The sequence below is a fragment of the Mycteria americana genome, chromosome 13 (genome assembly GCF_035582795.1).
Source record: "Mycteria americana isolate JAX WOST 10 ecotype Jacksonville Zoo and Gardens chromosome 13, USCA_MyAme_1.0, whole genome shotgun sequence".
Classification (NCBI taxonomy): Eukaryota; Metazoa; Chordata; class Aves; order Ciconiiformes; family Ciconiidae; genus Mycteria; species Mycteria americana.
Window position 1 is genome coordinate 8,959,754 of NC_134377.1, and position 16,461 is coordinate 8,976,214.

A 16,461-nucleotide genomic window follows, 5' to 3' on the forward strand; every position below is an offset into this window, starting at 1 on the left:
CCAAGGTCAGATTCATCCCATGGGAGAAGTGTTTGGTTTTGAGGGGAGGGTGGTTTCTGATCCCAACAACCTGCCCATTGCATCCCTATGCGAAAGGATTGATGTGAGACCCAGCAAAAGGCTACTGAAGGCTCAGGAGAGAAACAGCACGGTGTCGTTTAAGCCCCCTGCTATAAAAGCAAAGTTTTGCACCGACATCTTTAATACGTTTGTACTTCTTGCTGTGCCAGAGCACGTGTGCTGCCCCAGGCTCGGTCAGGGCTCAGTGATGATTGCACGCGTTGTCTGTGGTGAATGCAAAGCACACGTGGCTCCGACGCTGCCCAGAGTTGTTCGTCTTTCCGCCTGCGTGCCGAGGTCGTCCCCGAGCGCATCTCTGCATGCCCCGGTGTGGGTGCTGCAAGCTGCTGTCTCGGCAAAAGCCCGAGGGATGGGGACGGGGAAGAGGGTCTGAGCACAGCGGGAGCAGGCCCAGGGAGGGGGTGGCTGCGGGGATGCCTGGGCACTGGGGCGAGCCGGTGCCGACGGAGGGAGGAGCCGCCAGCCGGGATTTCTCCAGCGCTTAAAAGCAGACTTCACGTTCTCTGCTATGAAACACAGCCATGATTTTTGCTTTACAAGTGTGATTGCTTATAACAGCATGAAATTACAGCCAGAACTGATCAGCCTGGCAGCAGAGAAGGGAAGCTGTTGAGTGTGGCAGTGTGTTATTACACAGGGGGACCAGAGGGAGGGAGGCTGGCAGCCCCCAGACAAGCCAGCTCCAGGACGAGCCGCCTCTCCAGGCTATCCCGGAGGGATGCTGGTGGTGCTCCCCGGGGGCGATGGCTCCGCTCACTGCTGCAGTGATGGAGATGGGGAGGCTGGAGAGGGCTGGGCAAGATGTGCACTCAGAAAGGCTCAAATTTGGAATAAACATGTGGCCTGCCCAGTCCAAAGCATACTCCGTCTCTCATGTGGGGGACTCCAGCTCTGCATGCCCTGGTTGTAATGATTTTGTGTTAATTAGCGTTGTCCCCTCGGCAGTGCTGGCGCATGCCCTTGTCCCAGGCTGAAAGATGCTTCCATGCAAGCTCCTCTCGGGCTCTTGAGCTCTTATTTTGAGCAAGTAATGAATTACTGCTCAGAAACTCGGGCCCTCAGATAAGCCATACAGCTGCTGGGGGCTTTGCGTGGGGAGGCGAGGGGCAGAGTCAGAGAAGCCCCTTCCAGCCCTGTGGTGCGGGACCTGCCCCTCTGATTCTGGCTGTGGCCCGTAGCCAGGGACAGTCACAAACTGATCTGGCTTCTGCTGACGTCCACCGGGAAAACTGTGGGTCTGGGGATGAAGTTTCAAGTGCAGTGCTAAATCTGCAAGAGTTAGATGTAATCACCATTTCCATAATTACCTGGGGAGGGGGAGCTGCCCGGATCAGATGCATGTGAACCCAGAAGAGCAGAGCTTGGATGCATGCATGCACGCGTGTGTGTATACTGTGTGTGTGAGCACAGAGCCACCCGCGAGCGTCCCCATTGTGTATGAACTTGTGCCATGTGTCCTGACTGCTCACAGGGCCCGGCCCTGGCAGGCCCTGTGTTGGGCTATGTGCCTGTGAGGGTGTGATGGGGCCATCACTGGGTATGATGACACACAGCCCTGAGTCATGGACGCCTTCCCCAGCTGCATGCATGGCTTCTTGCGTTTGAGGATGATGAAGAGGATGAGCTGGATAAGCCTTCACACCTGGAGCCAAGGGCTTGAGCGTTGTAACACCAATAATATAAAGTCTGTAACCACAGACAGTTCTCCAAAAATTAAGACTTTTGGTAAAGCCTTTGCATTTGCTTCCTTTTCTGTACATGTGGTGGCAGATTTGTGCAGTGTACGTGCCCCTACCTAGTGCCATCTCTTGTTCTGTGCCTGCAAAGCCCTCCGTGATCATCAAAAGCTCCCCTGTGCGTAAGAGCCCATGTACGATGCTCTCCATCATCCTCAAAGAGCCTTTCTGCCCAGGGCAGAGGCTGCCTCTCAGATTAGCTCCAGGGTCCATTCCCCTTCTTCCTGGAGCTGATAAAAGCCCCGATGGCAGGAGAGGGCTCAAGGGGAGGGCAGCGCATGGGGATCGCTGCCCTGAACACCTTCGGCTCTGGGCAGGCACGGGGGGGGGCTGCACACCTCTGCCCCTGCTGCCGGCTCCTGCTCTCCCTCCTGGTGTGCTCATCTTGTGCAAAGGCTGCTGCGTGCCCCAGCGCCTTGAGGAACATCTCAGCGGCCATTGCAAAGCCTGGCTGTTGGCAAAAGGGGCTGCACAGGACCCCCGAACCTCGAGGAACACGCTGGCTCGATGTGGTCCGTCTGTCTGCCCTGCTGCTGGTGGGGACAGCCCGTTTGGTGCAGCGCGGCCGTTCGGGCCGGTCCTGCCGTCGCCTGTCGGACTGGGATGTGCCCAGGGGCTTGTGCTCCAGCCCCGCTGCACCAGTGCGAGTGCTGGTGAGCTGAGCCAGGCTCTGCTCCCCGCGTGCTGGGGCACTGCCGTTTGGGGGGGGCTGGAGGAGGTCAGGGCTGCGCTTTCTCACGCGACGCCAGCCGTGCTGCACGACTGCTTAACCGGCGTTTACAAGCAAAGGCTGGCACCAGGGCGGGCAGGAGCTCCCCGTGCCCCGGCCGAGGCTGCTCCCGCACTCTGCAAAACTCAGCCCTCGTTGAACAAATCTCTTTGGGGATTGCTGAGCCTCTGCTTCAAGGATGTTATGGAGCGATGCTTGTGTGCTGTCACAAACTTCTGTTTACGCGTGAACTTGCAATGGTGTGTGGTCCCTGTGGCTGCTGTCTTCAGGGTGCAGCGCCAGGCTCCACACCGGAGAACCGTGTTGCTACCAACGCTGCTCTGTGCAAGCTTCCTCTTGGCTCACAGCCATGTCCCACACCTCCTTAAAAAACCAGTCATTCCTGGCATTTTCTCACTTTCATAAGCTCTTTTCCACTCTGGAAAAAAAGGTCTCAATTTACTCATCACTGCTCTAATTCCATTTGCAAACTGTGGGTGTTAATCAGAGGTGGGTTAGTGAGACCCAGGAAGGATTCCTGGCAGAACAAACGGTGGTTTCCAGCAGAAATGCCTGCGTGTGCTGGGTGGGATTGATTTCATGGTGCAGAAGCCACTGGTCAGGCAGCCCCTGCCTGTTCTCCTGCGGTGCCCAGCACTGTAGAAAATGCACTTACTCGCATATTAGACTGATTCTCCGCTGTTCAAGCCTTCCAGGTATTTCTGGTCCCTCCCCATCTTGCCATCTGCTTTCATCCCCTTTCATCCCACTGCCCTTGCGCTTTCCCATTTCCAAGCTGCTCTGTTTCCCTTCCCCCGGTGTTTTTCGAGAGAGAAAATAAACAAGCCAAGGGATGGCACGGGGCTGCTACCTCTGCGGGGCTGGGGGATCATTTACCGAGAGACTGCACTGTGTCAGCCTGACCTTTTTAGTATGCAGCCTTGAACGGCCCTGGCACAGGCTGCTTTTCACTGCACGCAGCTTTCGCCGCGCCGCAGCGCTGGCAGTGCCAGAAAGGTGGCCCATCGCGGCGTCTGGATTAGTGGTCTTTGCTCAGAAAGCCTTGAGCACCGTGGCATAGCAGCAGATGCCTTTCGGGGACCGGCCGTGCCGTTGGTGGAACGAAGCACTGTGCTGCACCCCAAATTGCAGAGGTGAGGGGCTCGGGGGGGCTCGGTGCAATGCTGCTCCGGGCCCTGGGAAGCAGTCGGTGCCTCTGCCTTCGCTTTCAGACACTGACAGATCCCCATGACTGATGGCTGAGTCTTTCACCCTGAACCATGCTGATAGCTTAAAAAAAACCCCTGGTGATGGATAGTCTCATTAAACAGGGGTGCGCTGCGAGGCAGAGGAGCAGATGACTTATTGCCTTTGCTATAGGCTTTGCTGGCAGCACGAGGCACAGTTCGCTCCTCCTTCCCCAAAGCCAGGAGAAACAGCAGGCGTGTTCAACACCTGCAACACGGCTTGCAGGCGCTGCCGGCCTCGGGGCACGTGGGGTCCCCGGGAGGAGATGCCAGGCAGGGGCTGTTGTGCAGCCCAGGGCTTGGAAGTGCCTGTTGCAGCAGGTCGCTACCTCGCTGCAGCTGAGAACAGTGCTCCATTTCCAGCTCTGATGCCCAACAGAAACTGGTGAGGTGATCCAAAGCAGGATGGTCCCAACCGATCCATGACTGTGCTCACAAGGCAAGTGAAAGGACTTGACTAGGGCAGCGGCAAATTGGAAACACGAGGCAGTGCTGCCCTCCCAGCCTCCCGCGATGCAAACCAGCTTCAGTGCGTGCAGGTGGCATCGGCGCCGGGCTCAGTGGCTGTATATCCACTCACCAGCTGGCCGTGCAATGCTCGCTGGCCATGGCCGCTGCTGCAGACCCACCCACCGCAGGGGTCTGGGCCGCACGGGGGCTGTCGCGGGGCTGGAAGCGTGCCTGCAGCCAGGGATGTCATGGGGCTGGAAGCGTGCCTGCAGTGAGGGATGTCATAGGGCTGGAAGCATGCCTGCAGTGAGGGATGACACCTTGTTATGCTGGAGAGCCATCTCCGTGCTCGAACACTCATGGTTATTTCATACCCATGTGCTCACAGCGTGGATATCTGACAAGGTGATGATCCAATACATGAGTGGGAGGTATTTTGATTTTTCTTTCTGGGATCATGTTTATTTTCTTGGCACGCTTCAAGAATTTCTGTTGTAGGGGTATAGAGGATGAGCAGGCTGTCCGCAGGGGTGCCTGGATGCAGGTTTTGGCAGGGGATCGGGGCTACAGAGACTCGGTGCGAGCGGTCCCTGAGCACAGATTGGCTCTGCCCTTCGTCACTGGCCTTTTGCCCGCCTGTCTGGGATGCTCTGGGGCTCTTGGCCTTGGTGGACCAGAGACACCATTTTGATTTACTCAGGTTTGCTTGGTCTTGAAACAAAAAGTTAAAGGGAAAGCGAGAGCTTGAGCAGGGAAAGGTTCTTGGCTGTATTAGAAGGAAGATTTTCAGTCTCCAGCTGGCTGTGGGATCGAGGACTGCATTAGTATTGACCTCAGGTATGGTGAGCAGCAGAAATTTCCTAACTCAGCACAAGGCCATGCTTGACTCTAAATCTCACCTAACACCGTGTGCATCGATAGCACCTGCCTTGCAGGAGTGTTTAGGGGCTTGATTAATCAATGTCTGCAAAAATGCCTTCGTACGCAGAGATGAATGACGCTCTGTCAGTATGAAGCGCTATTATGGTTGTTAATTGTGCATCAGGCACAAACGTGGCATCCGTAATCATCTTGTGCAAAACGAATGTTCTGCTGAGCAGGATCCCAGCTCCTCAGCTCTGGTCTCGGGGAGGGAGTGAGAGGGCCTGCCTCTGAGCTGGGCTGGGGAAAACAAAGCTCCCCTGGCCCCTCAGCCAGGCGGTAGGCTTTGTGCATGGGGGAAAGCAGCAGCGAGGGAGCGCTGGTGGTTCCCTGGGGAGGGGTTATCGCAGGAGCGCTGTGCAGGGCAGGAGAAGGGCTGGCGTGCACCAGCCCCGGCGCAGAGCAGCCCTGACGGGCTCGTCGCTGCGTTTCCCAGTTCTCTGCAGCTGCGAGGTCCTTACGCTGCAGCCCTGCCCCAGCACGGCAACTCGGCCCCACGTTGGGCTTAAGTCAGAAAGAACAGGAGCAGGTTGTAAGGTCTCGTGCCAGTTGCGGGATGAATTATCCAGGAAAAATGCAGGCTCTTCCCCTCCGTGGGCTCCCGAACTGCTTTGGCTTTGATATGCTCTTTGTGCAAGTGAGCAGAGCCGAAGTGAACATGAAATCGGCACCATCTTTCCCCAGGAGTTCTTTCTCTTTAGGCTTTACTTGGCGTTATAATGATCCAATCAATCTCAGGAGGCTCCAAATACTTACTAATTAATGCAATGATTGGGTGATTTAGCCATGATTGCGGCTGTCTTTCACAGGGAGAAAGAAAAGCATATTCCTTTCTTATATTTTCTAATGCCTGGCTTTCTGATGGCATGCCGCTCCTCCACCGCAGAACACAATGTAAAAGCAGGGTGACTCACAGTCAAGGATTTGTATTCAATTTCAGTTCAGATTACATTAGCTTTGCCTAATGCCTTAGCAATAAAGTGCCTCTTCATTGTATAGCTGCAATTTATTTCAGCTCCTGGGTTGGTACGGAACAAACATCAGTCATGCTGCAACACGTGTGCCCTGCGACGGGAGCAAGCGGTGGATGTTTGCTGGTCTCGGAGGCGGTGGAGGACGCCGGCTGCCGCGCTGCCTCGCCTCCCGCTCCCGGCAGGAGCTCCATGCCGGCTGCTGCCGCTGCCCGGCGCGCTCTGATGGCAGACAGGCTCTTTAACAAGGGCAGTTTTTAAAGCCATCACTTGGAAGCCGGGACAGAGATGTCTGTGGAGGAGACTGGCCGGGCAGACTCACACTCGGGATGCATTAGCGCAAGACCCCTCGTTATCCATTTGTACAGCCGTAAAACCTGCCCAGGGCTGCAGGCTGGCCTGCTGTTTCAAACGGGAGGCCAGCTGAAAGCGGTGGCCTGTTCCCAGCTGAGGTGTGTTACTCCAGCTCAGCCCCGGTGCTGGGTGCTTGCCTCAGGAGCAGTTTCTTTAATCCCCTTGTAACAAGCTGCAGGTCTTGAAGCAGCATTTCAGCCCCTCGCTTCCCCAGGGCTGTGCTCCCCGTGGTGCACAGGCTGTGCCTGCTGCCTCGCAGCAGTGAACAAGGGCTTTTGCTGGGGTTTGAAGCCATCCGAGTCCCCAGAGCCCTGCTTTCCCGCCAGCCCGGCTCGGCTGCGTGGGCTGTGCCGGAGAGCGGCAAGTCCCCGAGCCGATGGCGTTCAGGTCACTTCCCCGTGCAAACGCTGTTTTCTCCCCTCTGGCCAGCCCCAGCTCGGCTCGGGGTGCCTTTCCCACTAGTGCTTCTCCCCTGTGTGCAAGTGTCTTTGCAGAATAAAAGACATGCAGAAAAAAGCGGCAAAGGCTGCTGAAAGCACAGTTAATTCTGTGTTTCTGCGCTGGCTGCAGATGCTTGGCGAAGGTTTCTTGTGCTGGGGCTTTGGCAGCTCAGCACTGCCGGCACAGCCGAGAGCAAGGGCGAGGGACAGCCAGAATTTCTTTTTTTAGTGGGGAGGCAAAGGTCTAGGAAAATGGAGCATTTTCCTTTGATGCCCTTGTTGGGACCCACTGATGATTCACATGGGCAGCAGTGAGTAAGAGTCCTATCTGTATTTACTTGATGACTTCTTGATGCTGGCGTGGAACACCTCCGCGGAGGAGGAACAGGTCCACAAAGACCCTCCTGGAGGACTTGCAGAAGGACCTGGCTCTGGTGAGAGGAGGGCTGAGCAAGTCGTCAATGATTTATGAACCTCCCCCGTGCAGGGCAGAGGTCCCCAGCCTGCCTCGTGCAGAGGCACCGGTCCTGTCGAAGGAGGAAACTGGCCTCTGTCTCGCTCAAAGAAACTGCCAGAGATCTTCCTTATTGCTGAAGAAACACCTCCCCACGCGTCCTCCTGTGTTGTGGTAGGTGTTGTGTGGTCTCATCTTGTTTGTTTGTCACCCAGCCAGGAAGCAGGAGTGATGCCGCTTGCACAACGCAAGTAGCAAGCCACGAGTAATCCCAGCTGAGCTCTCTGCGGGTGTCCCCTGACCTGGAAATCATCCACGGCTGCCGCCTGGTGAATACCCACAAATGTCAAAGCCACCCACCCAAACGGGGGGCCCGGTGCTGAGCGCTTCACCAGGTAGTGACACAAAATCCCACACAATATGGAAGTGAAGAACATGACTCCAGGACTGGGCTGGGATGGACGGCCCTGGGATGGGGTCGTTAAGGCCCGCACTAGCTGAGCGGCGTGGTGTCTATTAATTAGCCTATGCAGTACCAACAGTGCGGTGCTCGTGCTAACGGGGTCCCTGGGGGCTGGGTCCCTGGGACAGAGCGCTGGTGTCAGCAGGCAGGGAACAGAGCTGTCCTGCTCGCAGACTGTGCTGAGCTGGTAATGACGCTGCAGTTGACTGGACACATCATTAGGGGTGACATATAATTGCTGAGAACACCTCAGGCTCGCAGCCCCGTGATTGCAAGCGAGGCTGGATTAGTGCCAGCGCCGGGCGCTGCAGCAGCAGCAGCCGGCGCATGCCCGGCTCGGGATGGGGTGCTCCTCGCTGGTCTGCTCTGCTTGCCAAGCCAGAGCCCTGGGGGATGCAATCTCTCCCCGTACGCATCTCTGCCTTCCCTCGGGGGGTGTCTCGGCCACCCCTCGCACGCCGGCGCGTGCCGGTGGGGCAGCCGCGCCGGCAGCCAGGAGGAGAGCTGCAAGGACTGACAGGGCAGGGAGTTCCCCTGGTGCTTCCCGGGCTGCCTTTGCTGACGGGGATGGGAGCGGGGATCCCTTAGCAGCAGCACTGCCCTGATCTCCCCACAAACGCAGCATTACTCCCGCTAAGGAGCTTAACCCACGGGGCCCGATGCTAAACCTATTAGCACTGGCAGCAGCGCCCGGGAGCCAAGCGACTTGCTGCTGAAGGTGCCGGTGCCGAGGGCACTTCTGCGGGATTAAGAAACGTCTTGAGCTCTCGGATACGGTTGCCTTCATGCAAGGTTTGAATGCCGCTGGAAAGCAGCTCAAGAGCCGTGTTTGCTAGGACCGCTGGCGAGCCGGTGTCCTGCGGGAGCAGGGTGATCTGGGTTACTTGGTAAATTAACTGCCATCCAAGAAAAAATACATTTTAATACCATTCAAGGCAATGTTGCGATCTAGAGACAGAAAATATAGGCCATGCTCACAAACTGGGAGGCTGCGTCCCAGAAAACATCAAATGTGAAGATAGTTTAGAGGCTGCAGGAAAAAAAGCAACTCAACAGGCACTCTTGGAGCTGCACTTTGTGATGATACGCTTCTAATGCCCGCTCTGTGCTGGAGCAAGCAGCCCCGGTGTGGCCACGGCGTGTGGCCGGGGCTGGTTTTGCCGTGGTCCTGCTGCGCTTGCGGGACCAAGGGGAATATCCCAGGCATGTCTGGGAGCTGTGGTTAATTGAAGAGGGGTTTGGGCAAACGGGAGAGGGTGAATAAAAGAGGTAGGAAAATTCTTTGAGGTCTGGAAAAATGCCTCTGAGAGGTGAGGGGGGAGCGTGGTCTGTGCTGTTTAGCAAAAGGAGGATCCAGAGGTGCCTTGAATCCACTGTGCAAAAACCTTCCCCGGGATAAAGCAGGCTCTGAAAGAGCCCTTTAATTTAACAGGGAAAAGCATAACAAGAACTAATGACTGGAAGCCGGAGCCAGACACATTTAAATTAGAACAAAGGACGCATTTCTAATAGTGAGAGTAATTAACCACTGGAATAAATTATCAAGGGGAAGTGGTACTTTCTCCGTCTCTTGAAGTTTTCACATTAAGACAGGATGTTTTTTCTGGGAAGAAGCTTTAGTTGAACACAAATGACTGGGCTCTGTCCAGCAGTGACTGGAGGAATTTAATTGCCCGTGCTCAAAGGTCAGCCCAGACCCTGCAGAATCCCTCTGGCCTTAAAATCAGCGTACCCAGGTTTTGATGAGACTGGTGGAAGCTTTAAGGCAAAACAAGGTTCAAGTTACTGCCACGGGCTGGGGGAGAGGAGGCGTTTCCCAGCGCTGTCCCCGTCCCCAGCGAAGCTGGGACTGCTGGTCCTGCCAGCGTACGTGCTTTTACACTTGCCACCCACGGGGCGTTTCCTTTGCCTTTTGTAAAATGGTGCCCTGTACAAAATTTTGAAGTTAGGGAGCGGTCTGGATGCGGCCCCAGGGTATCTGCTGTGTGTGATGGGGCTGCAGCTCCCCGGTGCAAAACCACGCTGGAAGTGGAGCCCCGTCCAAGCTGGCACTCCCCTTGCAGGGCTCTGTACCTATCCATATATACATGCAACCTGATGAGCGGCTGCTCCTCGGCCGTGCTGGCAGTCCTCCGGCAGTGGGGGGTGCGGGCAGGGGCTGGCAGCGTGCGGGAGCCCAGGGAGGGTGCAGGATGCTTCTGGCAGGGGCTGCTGCAGCACGCTCGCAGAGGCCATGCCTGATGCTAAGACATCCCTGCGTGTTTGGTGTCAAACGGCTTAGCCCTTCCTGTGAGCTGGGGCTGATCTGGGCAGGGAAGTCAATCAGAGCCACTCCGTAGAGCTACGGTCCTGTAATTACTCTGTGATTAAATAAAAACGTAATTCCTTCAACACCTCCGCGCTCCCGCTTTATTGCAGGAGAGCCCACACAAGGAATTAATGTTTAAATAATGGCTTTCCTCCCCAGGACTCCAAAAGAGGAATGTATTAATACTCTGTCCTGTGTATGGGAACAAGCAGCTGTGGGGTGCCGGGGGCCGTGGGGGCTGCAGTGCAGCATTTACTGGCACTTTCCCCATCATCTGTATCTCCGTGTCTTCTGCCCTCTCTGGACTCGGCCGAGGGGTCCCCGCAGGCAGAGCGCGTGGGTGCAGCCCCCCCAAACCACCGCCCAGGCACCTCTGCACCGGGCTGTCAGCCGGTGCAAGGTGCCTTCCTTGGCGCGATGCCAGCTCATGCCGGCTTGGAAACCGCCTGGTAATTTTTGCAATTCAGATGTAAGTTTTACGACTAGAGGAGTGCAGAGAATTTCAGCCGCTAGCTGTACTGATTTTCTAAGTTGTCCATCTTTTCATATCAGCAGATGCCAGCTGAGCGTACCTTGTGAAGAATAGTCTCTCCCTGCAAAGGGCTACGCCATTTTCAACCTCTTTATTAAACCGAGCACAATTCTGTGCAATAGCAGAGATGAAAAGAAGCCCCTGATAAGCGGGACTAGCCATTTCCCCAAGTTTCCAATCTCCTTGGTTACAGTAACTCCACGCAACACGCGAGACAAATGCGGTTTCGGAGACCAGGCTGTTAGCAGCAGCTCCTCAGCTAGAGAGTTTGAATCCCAGATTTGAGAGATTCCCCATCTCGCTGTCTCTCGCTGCCTCGTGCCACCGCGCAGGGACCCCGGGGGACTGGTGACGGCGCTGGAAGGATGCTCTGCAGAGGAGGGTACCGTGCAGGTGCTCATGCTCGTTTTGCAGAGGTGGCTGAGCACCGCAGTCGGAGCAGAGCCGACGGACTCCGGGCAATCCCAGTTACCGCCAGCTGCCATTGCAGGTGCTGCAGGGGGACGGTTTTCAGTCGACCTCGGCCATGCCAGGGAAGAGGATCGCCTTGGACAAAAGCAGCTCTCTTTGCACGTCTCTGCAGAGTCTGCTCTTCTATGGCCACAGCAAGAAAGCTGCAATGGGCTACAGGCTCAGCTCTTCCCACAGGGGTGGGAGCTTCATTTTCCCCCGTGCGGGGCAGGAGCTGCACGTCTGGCAGCAGCACCGTGTCCGTGCAGCACCACTGGAGATGCTTCTGCAGAGCCCCTGCACCCAAATGTGAAGATTTGGTTTGAATTGATCTCATCCATCCTTGCTGCTCCTGAAGCCAGGCCAGGCTTTGCCCAGAGACCACCGGTCTCCGGTGCCTCTTCAGCTGCATCCCTGTGCCATGCACAGGCTGCAGGCAGTACTCACAGCGAGGCGAGATTTAGGGATCTGTTAAGATTTCACAGAATTTGTGTGTTTAATGTCTCTTAAAAGTGATCTTGTTTATTTTTACCATTGGAGTTATCGACAGCAAACCCCAGCCTAAAGCCAAGGCCAGGAGATAGTGTGGGAGAGGGATCCGATGAGTGTTTGAAGCCAGAGATGCTGGGAAGAGCAGTGACTGGTGCAGGACATTTCTCGGCTGCCTCCCCAGAAAGGAGGGGAGTTTTCCCCCAGAAAAACCTGCTCTGATTTCCAGGAGCCATGCACAGACTCCTTATCCCTGGGCTGGGGGAGGGAAAGGAGCTGCAGCCTCTGCCTTGGCACACACCAGAAGGGATTTCAGTGCAGAAGCCCAAAGCCGGCAGCAAATTTCCCGCAGCTTTACTGCTGGGCAGGGATTTAGGCTAAGCCCAGCAGCAGAAGCAGCCAAAAGCTGTCCCGTAACAAGTTTTCTGAGGCCTCGAGAGCAGCAGGAGGACCTGGACCTGCAAAGTCAAAGTGGTCACCCCTGCCCAGCTGCTGCTAATGCTCCTAATCTGCCTGAAATCCCCAGGGATTTGGTTGCTGGGCCAAGGGGAACAGCCTGTGTCGTGCCCTGTGCGGGTGAGGGTACCACCACCCTGCAAGCAGCGGGTGGGAGAGCCTGGCCGGAGGGCTGCCGCGTCCCCCCAGCGATCTCCCATCATTACAGCTCCGTGGCACAGAGGAGCTATCGTGCTGCACCGAGGGCAGGAGGCCACGGCTGCCAGGGGATTGCTCTGCATGTTTCTCAGTTAATCTCTATAAAAGTGAAAGCCAGATCTTCTCCCTGCCCTCCCGCGTGCTTTCTTGCTACGGTAATTTAGCAGTATTAGCACCAGTTATGAAATTGGCTCTGGGATGCAGAAGCGCAGCCTGAGCAGCTCCCACGGCACCTGCACAGGGATCTCTCCGGAGCCGGGATCACTCGGCTGTGCCCCCTGGGACCGTGCCCATCCCACAGCCTCCCCTGGCAGGGACAAACCCCAATCTGGGAGGCTCAGCACAGTCCAAGGAGCAGGACAGGGCATTTGGGGCATTTCCAAGCAGGAGGCGACGAAGTCCTGTGCAGGGTGTCCAGGGCTTCTGCTATCGGATGGCTGAAGGAAGAGGAGATTTCTGGCAGGAACTCCCCCGTAGCATCACTGCAGGGCTGGGCAGAAGCAGCTCCTCCAGCGTTAATGGCCTCCTTCTTGACGTGGAGCCGGGTGCTATTAATAGGCAGCAGCGCGCGCTGTGGATGCACCAGCCGGGGCTGGAGCGGAGCTTGCTGGCTCCATCCTCCCACCCCGCTCCCGGAGAACATCCCCTCCATGCCCCACATTTCCACTTGCCAGACTAATTATAATCACCTCATAATTCCTGAGCAACCTCCCCGCTGTGCTGTATTATTCATGGGGAAGCAGACAGGCTAGCACAGCCCAGACAAGCTGCTCCAAGGTATTAACAAGACAAAGGATTAATTGGCTGTTGGGAGCTGCTAAACAGAGGATGCGCTGCCCGTTATACCTGGTGTGGGACTAGGGGGACCAGTTCAGGGCTGTTTGCCTCAGCCCTCACCCAGCACCGCCCCGTGAAGCGCAGCAGGGTGCTGCTCCGAGCCCGGCGTGCTGGGGAGGTTAGGTGTAGTGCTGCTATCGAGGAGACGCGGCTCCAGCACCGCGCCGCGTTGCTGCTCTATAAGCAAGTGCTTTCTCTGGTCCTGCATTCCCCCGAGGCCATGCAGGGCTGGGCACGGCCTCGCTGCAGCATCCTCAGTGCCCGAACCAGCAGGTCCTTGCCCCTTTCCACGTTGCCTCGGGGCAGCCACGGCAGCACCTTCCAGCTGGGAAACGCGTGCAGGTGCCCGGGCTCCCCAGCTCCTTCCTAAAAACAACTCTTATGAGAGGAGAGCATGCCGGGCTGGCGCAAAATGTAAAATCAAAGGTGCTCAGAAGCCTTTCTCACCCTCCAACCTGGTGGTGGTTGCAGGGTCCGTCCCAAGATTGCGCCAGGAGCTGCAGGGTGCTCGCAGGACCAGGGGATGGTGGCGAGTGACGGGCAGCCCCCTTCGTTAGCCGGGTTCGTCACGTAGCTGCCATCTCCTATGATCTGAGTGGCTTCAATACATGCAGGGGCTATTTTCCGTGTTGACCCTGCATCCGTAATGTGCCCATGGTGTCTCGTGCAGCTGATGCTGGTTCGGCGGTGTCACGCAGGGCATGGCAGCCCCGCGTGCATGCGAGGGATTACTGTCACGCCGACACACGCACAGCCAACCTGTGACAGCCATTAGTAATGCGATCCACTAGCTGGTCAAAGCCTTCTGTAGCTATGGTAATGAACTAACATAATTCACAATTATAATGTCAAATTTAAACCTAGGGCTTGTGCAAAAAGATAAAAATATCTCTTTGCTCATGGGATCTCAGTATTATTTGCTTAGCTGTATTGGAAGCTAAATGCTCTCACTAACATCAAGCGATTGCTCTGAGATTAAACACTTTTCTTCCGTTTATGCACGTTTCACCCTTTTATAGTTTTATTAAAATGCTGGCTGCATTTTCAATTAAGCGGATCCCTTTTGCAATTGTAAGCACATTTCATATGAATAAATAATTTAATTTGCGGGGTGTTTTGGGCTCAAAACCACAATCGGCGACGTCAATGCAAAGATGCTTGAAGGGTGCAGAGCTGGCAGCCCCCCCCACGCCTCCCCTGTGGTATGGGGAGCCGGGCATTGCCACTGGCAGGGCTGATGGCTGCCGGCTCGCCGTGCTCAGGGAAAGCGGCCGCCGGCTTGCCGCCCAGCTGCTCCATCAGCGGGCAGGAACCTCAGAGTGAAGCCCTCAAGGTTTTTACTGAGTGCACCCCTTCACACACCTGGTCTGGACCACCAGCTCTGCCAGCCGCCCTGCAAACCGGGGAGCCCATGGGGATGGGAGGGAGGCTCACGGGCACAGCCCGCAGCTCCCCTTGCCACGCACCTTCATCCCCCGGCTTTGTCACCGGCCATCTATCACGGTAGTAATACTTGACACCTTTCATATGAGGATCCCAAAGCCCTCTGCAAATATTAATTAATTATCAAAGCTGCACAGCTTGCGCTCTGTGAAACTCACAATCATCATTTCACTGAATTTCACATTAAAAAATCTGTCTGTTTTCTGCCATTTCTTAACCTCCAAATGTTGCTTTCTTGGCACTTTCCATAAAGCACATGTTCACGTTTTCAGCATGGAGCCCTGTTTCCCTGGATCCTTGCCCGCGCTCCCCAGGTCCCCGTGCTCGGATGAGCCGCCGCGTTCCCGGTGCCGGTGGGCGGCTGCGAGCCCCAGCCCCTGCCCGGGGCACCCCAACCTGCCCCAGCAGCCACGGGAGCAAACCCTGCTCCCCCTCGCCGCCACCTCTTCTCGGCGGCAGGAGCCCTGGGTGGCCGGAGGGGCTGTCAGTCTGTCCTGCACCCTGCTTTTTTTTGTACAGCGCTGTGCATGCAAGTTCCCAATGAAATCCCATTTTTGCTGGGAAACTTTGGCAAAGCAGGATGGTAGCTGACAAAGGCTATGCTGTTGGAAAGTAATTAAAATGGACAGATACCAAACTCCGTGACCTTTGTCTTAAGAAAAACAAGACTTCAAGCTATTTTTAACGTCAGCAAAAAATGGCAGAAATGTGATTGTCTCCTCTCACGATCCCACGATTATAGCCATCTCCGAGGGGCCCGTTTCCCAAGGCACAGTCGTTGTGCCTTGGCCCCTCCAACCAGCAGATGAGAATATTAATATTCATTTTGAAAAGCATTTTCATCATCAACAGTTTGCTCCAGTTTTGGATTTTGCAGTTATTCCTGTAAGTGATGTCTGGGTGGGTTGAATTTGTATTGCCAATGCTGCAGCTCTGCAATAGGAATGCAAATGAACCTCAGACTAGTGACTTTCTTCTGCTGTTGGGGTTTTTTTCCCTTTAAAAACCTCCCTCTATCCCAGGTCCCCTAATGCCAGCACGTTCCTCTGGAAAGGTTCCTATCGTAGAAACTTTTCTCCCCAGCTGGTTTGCAATGTGCTGCATGAGCACAAGGACCTTTTACTGTAATTAAGCTCTCGCTGTTCTTTCAGGACTTCAATTCAAAGAAATTCATCACTTCCAACCCAGATGAGCAGCTTGACTGCGAGCTGTGGAGAAACGACGTTTTTCCCCAAGACCCACGGCCAGTGTGTTGAGGTTAGCATCCCTCAGCCCCACAGGGCAGCCCCGGTGGGACCCCAGGCACCGTGCTGCCTTCCTGCCCCGCCACCGGCCCCTCCTGCCCGCACCCCTCTGCTGGCTCCGTCCCAGGGCCCCGGTTTGGGTTCTGGCCGGCAGCAAGAGGTGCCTTCCCCCAGCAAGGTGCTCGGCATCCCTCGCCTCCTCCCGCCCGCGGTGCCGGTGGTGTCCCTGTTCCCTCTCCATCACCCGGGCGAGCGGAGGAGGGACCGTCTCCTGCTCTCAGTCCTCACACGATATAAAATCATTTAGCACAACAGAAATTATTAGAAATGATCGCTAGCTGTCCAGCAAAATGTAATTGTATCGGGTTCATTTTGCAGCAATCTTGCTTAATAAGCAAGGGTGGACATCAGTGGGCGTATGGTAAAAATTATCTCTCTGGATACAGGTGGGAAAGTCCTGCATGGGACTACACTCAAAAAAAAGAAAACAAAAATTAATTATAACAATTATAACAGTTCAAGCAAAAGTCCCTTTAGTGAGAAGTGGAAAAGAGAAGGAGGATAATGATAGTGGTTTTTCCTAATACATCAATTATTGGATGACATATCGAAGTCCTCTATAATACATATGTATATAAAATATATATAGTGCATATAATACACTTTCTGGACAAGTTG